The sequence below is a fragment of the Schistocerca americana genome, chromosome 3 (genome assembly GCF_021461395.2).
Source record: "Schistocerca americana isolate TAMUIC-IGC-003095 chromosome 3, iqSchAmer2.1, whole genome shotgun sequence".
Lineage (NCBI taxonomy): Eukaryota > Metazoa > Arthropoda > Insecta > Orthoptera > Acrididae > Schistocerca > Schistocerca americana.
The window spans coordinates 317,550,327-317,558,480 of NC_060121.1; positions in this window are offsets into that span (position 1 = coordinate 317,550,327).

The following is an 8,154-nucleotide window of genomic DNA, read 5'->3' on the forward strand; positions in this document are numbered from 1 at the left end:
TGAGTGTTTTAGTGTTTGTTCTGCTGGAGTGTGGTGGTGCATTTATGTCCCTTCATTTTTATTTGAAATGGAGTGGTCACGAGACAAAATTTTCCAGTTGATATCGCTCTATGAGGCAGAGGAGTGCCTGTAGAATGTAAGTTGCGCAGGTTACAAAAATACTAAAATCAAACATGATTCATTACAAAAAGTTGCTGTGGCGCTTGGCACCAGCTGCAGTGACGTGGACAAAAAAATTAAATCTCACTTGTCTCAGTACCGACGAGAGAAAGGAAAAAAAGAGAAAAGTAAAAAATCTGGATGTGGTACTGACACACTTTACGAAACGAAGTGGTTTGGTTTAAATATGTTTCCTGGATGATATGGAACTATTTGAGATATGGCTGGCTTTGATAGGAGTCCCCTGATGCCAGAAAACGAAGAGTAACAGCAAGTCTTTGATTCACAGGTATTGCTTTTTTTAAATTTGTGTCTTTCTTTGAAACAACTGGACCTATAATATTCAACAACATTTCAAAATCTGACGGCGACATCCTAATGAAGCTACGGAAGCCAGAACCGTCTTCCAAATTCAGCTCACAAAACATGTCATTCCCGCCACTTCTCCTATAGTATGTTTTGGTCCACCAACGACGACTACGTCATTTTCTTCGTCTGTTCATTTCGTTAAGTATTATTAATGCAGCACCAAATGTCAATCAGCCGGCCGTGGTGGTCGAGCGGTTCTAGGCGCTTCAGTCTGGAACCGCGAGACCGCTACGTCGCAGGTTCAAATCCTGCCTCGGGCATGGATGTGTGTGATGTCCTTAGGTTAGTTAGGTTTAAGTAGTTCTAGGGTTCTAGGAGACTAATGACCGCAGATGTTAAGTCTTATAGTGCTCAGAGCCATTTGAACCATTTGTCATTAATTCTTCCTCTTCACTTGACACAGCGTATCTCTTGATGTGAATACACAAAGTAAACTATCAGTTCACCGCAGCAGACTATGCGAATACGTAGAAATGTTGGTCGCTAGTGTAAACGGGAATGCGAACAACGAACAATGTTGCCAACATGTTGAGGGAACAAGTTGCACACAATGCTCCGAACAAAAACATGTTCTGAGCTCAATGTAAACGCGCCTTTAGAGTTGTGCTCTTAGACATCTCATCTCGGGCTGAACAGCTTATACGAACAGTTCCTTTTACTGGTGTCGACTGCTTCGTTTCTGTCATCTGTGTACCATGAAACGAGCTTCAAAAATAACATCTTTTTTCTCTAAAAAACAGAAGACAACAGGTGAGTTTATTATAGCGTAAGATTATGGTTCGTGAGGTGTTATATGGACAAAAGTTGCTTGTTCATGTATATGTATTACTTGGAATTAAGTTCTTAAAGTCGAGCTATTTGAAATTACACTACAATTTTTGTAGAAAGAAGCGGTTGGTATATTTTCTTCCATAGTTGTTAACTTGTTTTCATATCCTGCGGCAGTCTACTTACATTGGAAAGTAGACAGTTTCTCTGTGTATGTTACTTTACTGATTGGGCATAAAGTATTTTTATTGGCACCCATCATCTTTGTAGTCGATGAATCAAACCAAATTAATTTTATGTTCGAGACAGCGACAAGTAATATTTTCATGAGCGAAAGTACTTGTTTTAAGGAGTCTTTTTGTGGAAATTGTACGATATTGCAAAGAATAGCCTTATCTTTCCTTGTATTTTTACGAACTGTTAAAAATGGTATCAATGACGTCTACGGGAAGTGCCTTTGCCTCGGAAGTTATTTTCAACTGGGGGAGGCGGCATTCCGATGATAAAATTGCCAGTGTTCGGTCTCGTTTGAGATCTGCAGACAGATTGACCGTTTTTGAGAATACATCGGATGGTCACATTTGAATAAGAAGTCTCAACAATGTATTATTACGAAAGATTGTTGTTTCCGCGCGGCGTTCCGAAAGTAGCAAAAGACTGGCATTGCGCTTGCGTGCCAAGTTGCAGACCCCGCAAAGAACTGCCTGCTTAACTTTTTTATTGCCGATAGATATGAATACGATATACTACGATTGTTATATTAATCTATAAAATAAAATTGAACAATTAACAAACGAAAAAAAAAGACTCATGGTGGCAAATTTAGAAAGAAACAGCAGTTGACCGGCGTTGCCTGGTGAAACGTTGTTGTGATGCTTCGTGTAAGGAGGGGAAATGCGTACCATCACGTTTCCGACTTTGATAAACGTCGGATTGTAGCATATCGCGATTGCGGTTTATCGTATCGCGACATTGCTGCTCGCGTTGGTCGAGATCCAATGACTGTTAGCAGAATATGGAATCGGTGGGTTCAGGAGGGTAATACGGAACGCCGTGCTGGATCCCAACGGCCTCGTATCACTAGCAGTCGAGATGACAGGCATCTTATCCGCATGGCTGTAACGGATCGTGCAGCCACTTCTCGATCCCTGAGTCAACAGATGGGGACGTTTGCAGCACAACAACCATCTGCACGAACAGTTCGACGACATTTGCAGCAGCATGGACTCTCAGCCCGGAGACCATGGCTGCGGTTACCCCTTGACGCTGCATCACAGTCAGGAGCGCCTGCGATGGTGTACTCATCGATGAACCTTTGTGCACGAATGGCAAAACGTCATTTTTTCGGATGAATCCAGATTCTGTTTACAGCATCATGATGGTCGCATCCGTGTTTGGCGACATCGCGGTGAACGCTCATTGGAAGCGTGTATTCGTCATCGCCATACTGGCGTATCATCCGGCGTGATGGTATGGGGTGCCATTGGTTACAGTCTTGGTCACCTCTTGTTCACATTGACGGCACTTTGAACAGTGGATGTTACATTTCATATGTGTTACGATCCGTGGCTCTACCCTTCATTCGATCCCTGCGAAACCCAACATTTCAGCAGGATAATGCACGACCGCATGTTGCAGGTCCTGTACGGGCCTTTCTGGATACAGAAAATGTTCGACTGCTGCCCTGGCCAGCACATTCTCCACATCTCTCACGAATTGAAATCGTCTGGTCAATGGTGCCGAGCAACTGACTCGTCCTACTATTCAGTCACTAGTCTTGATGAACTGTGATATCGTGCTGAAGCTGTACCTGTACACGCCATCCAAGCTCTGTTTGGCTCAATTCCCAGGCGTATCAAGGCCGTTATTGCGGCCAGATGTGGTTGTTCTGGGTACCTGTTTCTTAGGATCTATGCACCCAAATTGCATGAAAATGTAATCACATGTCAGTTCTAGTATAATGTATTTGTCCAATGAATACCCGTTTATCAACTGCGTTTCTTCTTGGTGTAGCAATTTTAATGGCCGGTAGTGTACATCGCGCCAGAATCATCTTGAAAAATTCCAGACGCAAAATCTTGGCAGAAGCGATGCATATTCTCCTTCCCCCTACGTATCTATCTCGCGAAGACAAAATCAGGTTAGTAAGAGACTAAGAGCTCGTACAGAGGCGTTTAAACAGGCATTCTTTCCGTCCGGGAATGGAATAGGAAGAAACCATAACGTATGGTACTCTAGAGTGCCCTCTGCCACACACCACACGGTGACTCGCAGAGTATGGATGTAGATTTAGATAGTGTTAAGCCTTTGATGCGCGTTTAGGCCAAAAGTCTATTAGCAGAGTGAGCAGCCAAGCATTCATTTATGCCAACAGCTGCTTGTGTGTACTGTGGTATGGCATGTAAGTTTGTGAGGCAGGAAAGTTAAACACATATCATTTATGACTTTGGTGCAATGTATTCTTTTCAGGTTCCACATCAGAGGAGCATAATGAGATTGAGTACTCAGCACCTCAGTAATGCCTGCCACTTCGAATGATCCAGGTGATCAGATGAGCTGCGCTTCAACTTTATTACCTGCAGATAACACTTCCGCTTCAGGGACACATTTCGAAAACGACATCGGTATACATATTGGGACTAAACTATCTGGTAGTCTGCTTGCCACCATAGGGAACCTCCTGCTGAGGAATGGCCGAGCAGTTCTAGGCGCTTCAGTCTGGAACCGCTATGGTCGCAGGTTCGAATCCTGCCTCGGGCATGGATGTGTGTGATGTCCTTAGGTTAGTTAGGTTTAAGTAGTTCTAAATTCTAGGGGACTGATGAAAAATGGTTCAAATGGCTCTGAACACTATGGGACTTAACATCTGAGGTCATCAATCCCCTAGAACTTAGAACTACTTAAACCTAACTAACCTAAGGACATCACACACATCCATGCCCGAGGCAGGATTCGAACCTGCGACCGTAGCGGTCGCGCAGTTCCAGACTGTAGCGCCTAGAACCGCTCGGCCACCCAGGCCGGTGGGACTGGTGACATCAGAAGTTAAATCCCATTGTGCTCAGAGCCATTTGAACCACTTGAACCTCCTGCTGATTACAGTTACCCACGTTCTACTCATAATAAGGGTGGGAAGACTGAAAGAAGGTTTCTGAAAAAAGAACACTCAGATAAATATAAAGCATGGTTAGTTTTGTCTCCATCGAAAGAAGGTCTATTTTGCAAAGTGTGTTCTTTCTTTGCTCCTTCTCTTAAGTGTGGGTATCATGTAGAAATGAAGTTAAACACATTAGTGACTCTACTTCTGACAAAATTTGCTAAGTTATTAGGTAAATGTTGTTGACCTGGAAAATCACAGTAGAGCAGTATATCATCAGCAAGCTTTAGAACGTGCCAACGACTTTTTGGTTTTTCACCAAACTCCAAATAAATCGGTTGAAAATCAAGTTGACACCTACCGACTAAAGAGAATGAAAAAAAAAAAAAGAAAAACCGAAAACAGTTGTCATTTCCTTTGCGAAACGTCATATTTCTTGGAAGGCCGAACATACCTTTTAGAGGACATCGAGATGATGGCTCAGTTTTTTCTAACAATCCCGGACTATTAAATAAAGAACCTTCAACATCACAGCGCGTCAGCAATCGTTGGTTAATATATTAAAGAACTAAAAACCCGCCTCGATTGCGAAAAAAGCACCTAGTGTTAACCTAGGTTTCGGCGTAGATAACTACACCTTCTTCAGAACAATAAAACCCACAAGTGCCTAAAAAGACCTTTGTCAATGATTATGGCGGGTCATGGCCCATCGAACATAGGCCAGTGTGAGGTGGAACGCACACCATTAAGTTAAGTAGTGGTTTTGATTTTGTACATATGTACCGTTTGTGTTTTCCTTTTCTTTTTCGTTTATAAATGTATAGGTATGGTGTTATTTTAATCATTGACAAAGGTCTTTTTAGGCACTTGTGGGTTTTATTATTCTGAAGAAAGTGTAGTTATCTACGCCGAAACCTAGGTTAACACTAGGTGCATTTTTCGCAATCGAGGCGGGTTTTTAGTTTTTTAATATATTAAATAAAGGCAACTTTAAAGAGTTGATGAAATTTCGCGCCGAAGAATGTGGGGAAATTGAATTAGAAGCACAGTATAGCCCTAGTAATAAAAGCCGCACATTTTTAAGTAAAACTGTTCAAAATGAGTTGATTGAATGCTGTGGCGAAGAAATTATTTCTCAGGTAGTAAATAGAATAGAGGAAAAATTCTACAGTACTGGGTTTGATGAGACAACTGACATCAGCCACAAGACTCAGATGTCAATTTTTTAAAGATATGTTTACAAAGATGTGATCAGAGAAGATTCCATAGGTTTCATCAATCCACGGGAGCCACAGACAAATATGTGGAAACAAAACTTCAAAGCTGTATCCAAAAGTAATAAAAACGGAGATTTCTCTTCAACATCTGACGATGAAAATGATCAACTTGAGTCTTTTGAAGATGGCTGTGATTCTAATAAATGTAGCAAAAATGGAGCAGATGAAGAGGATAAAGATCCCAGAATGACTGGAATACATTTAGGTAAAACTGTGATAAACACTGAGAGACATCTTAATCTCGACCTCAGTAAATGTACTGGTATTGCAACCGATGGCTGCTCTGTCACTAGTTCCGAGATTGTTGGAGCAGTTGCCACAATAACGAAAGAATGTATTAATACTGAAAGAGCCCTATGTTTCAACCATTCTTTGAATTTATCTATTTCTAAGTGTTCTGATATAGAAAAAGTGAGAAACTCAACTGATATTGTAGAAGGTTGTTTTATTTTTTACAGCCTCTCCAAAAAGAAATGCTGTGCTCGTTAAGCATACAGGCAGTCAGCTTGTATCCATGTGTGAAACGAGATGGGTAGAAAGGCAGTTATCTGTTGTGTCGTATCTTAAAAAAAAAAAAATTGAAAAAATCGTGTTGTGCCTTGAGAAAATTTCACAATAGACACAATTTTCAAATGATACCTCTAGTGAAACAGCCATGACGCTTTTACACGCTATCAGTAATGGAGAATTTATCTTAACTCTAGATTACCTTGCTGCTGTGCTCTGTCAAACATTGCCTCTCAGTAGATTTTTCCAAAAAGAAACTATTGATGTTACAGAAGCAACTGAAATGCAGTTGCAGAGTTCGGTCTCCTTTATGATGAAGCCAAGAGAATCGCAGATATTGTTGGAAGCACCATCCAAAACACCCAGAATTTCGTCTCGCCAAGTTGATGATGATGATGAAGTCCCATACTCCGAGGAGCGTAGGGGACGATGCGGGAGACCCGCAACGCTGACTAGGCAAGGTCCTCGCCAAATTAACAGATATAATTTTGCTCCATCGAATCCAGAAAGTTATTTCATGGTTAATGTCTTCATCCTCAGTCTCTACACAATTAGCAACGATCTTGAAAGCAAACTCTCTAAAAACGTTAATTCTCTTCAACCTGACCACACTTCTACCAAAAGTGTTCTTTGTCGACAAGGTCCGTGGAGTCAGTGGTTAGTGATACCGAGACAGTGGCTAGAAAGTATTATAAACTGTTTGGAAAGGTTGAAAGTGACTGCATATGTAATTTGAGGGCAGAAGTCAAGTTGTGGGTGACAAAACGGAAAAGAGAAGATGCAAAGAAAACACTTGTACCAAACTCTGCAGTTGAGTGTTTGCAGTTTTGTACTACAGACATTTTCCCCTTGATTACATCTTTAATGTTGATACTTTATTGTCTAACTGTCTCAACTGCAACATCCGAAAGATCTTTCTCTACGCTGAAATTGATTAAGAGTTAGTTAAGAAATCGTTGTGGACAAAACCGCTTAACTGGGATTACTTTATTGTACGTACATAGGAACATTGTTATTAACAAAGAAAAAAAATCTTAGATAGATTTGTTGCAAAGGGTGGAAAGAGGAGAAGATGTATGTTTTCTGAGGTCTAGATGTTGTAAAGCCAGCTGATGAGAAAAGATAGAGTAATTAATAATTAGGAAACTATATTAGTTTTTGTGTTTTTATAAGAACTGTAAGAACAACAAACCACCTGCTAATATGCATAAAACGGATCAAATATGTTCTTTACAAATAGAGAGCCAATAGAAAAATTGTTAATGTAACTTCTATCAAAATTTAAATCACTTACTACACAGAAATATATCATATTATATTCAAAATTATTGTTTTATATCTCTTATATAAGTTTTTAATGACTATTGCTCATACTGTTTTTTTTCAGAACTGGTATCATTCTAAACTGTTTAAAAATTGAAAACAGAAAGAGAACTATAGATTTATTTACGGATTTACTAATATTGTTTTAAAATAAAGTATTAGTGTTCACAAAACACTTTGTAACTTTATACTTTCCTGTTAACAATTATGTAAATGTAAATACCTAGGTAACGACTCTGAAGGCCAGACGTTTGAAAAAATTGTAGACGTCTGTATCCCTAAAATAAAGCACGTCTTTCCCGCGTCTTTGATGTGTTTTTTAAGTCTCAAACAGCTTGAAATGCTACATTTTAAAGACCTTATTTTCTTTGTTTTCTGGGGAACAGCCCCAGGTTCTCTCTCTCTTCAAGGCAACCACCCCCTCCTCTCCCCCCCCCCCCCCCCCCCATAAAATGTCTTTAATCCACCACCGCCGTGCCATCAAGAAATGTTGCACCGATTATTCTGTCGCTGGACATTACGAGCCACACAGTCACCCTTGAGGGTGAAGAGACTTCGCGATCGCGAAATGCGTATTCTCGGTCCCCCAAATGCGCCAATTTTGCTTATTGACGAACTCACCCAAATGAAAGTGAATTTCGTCACTAAACCAAA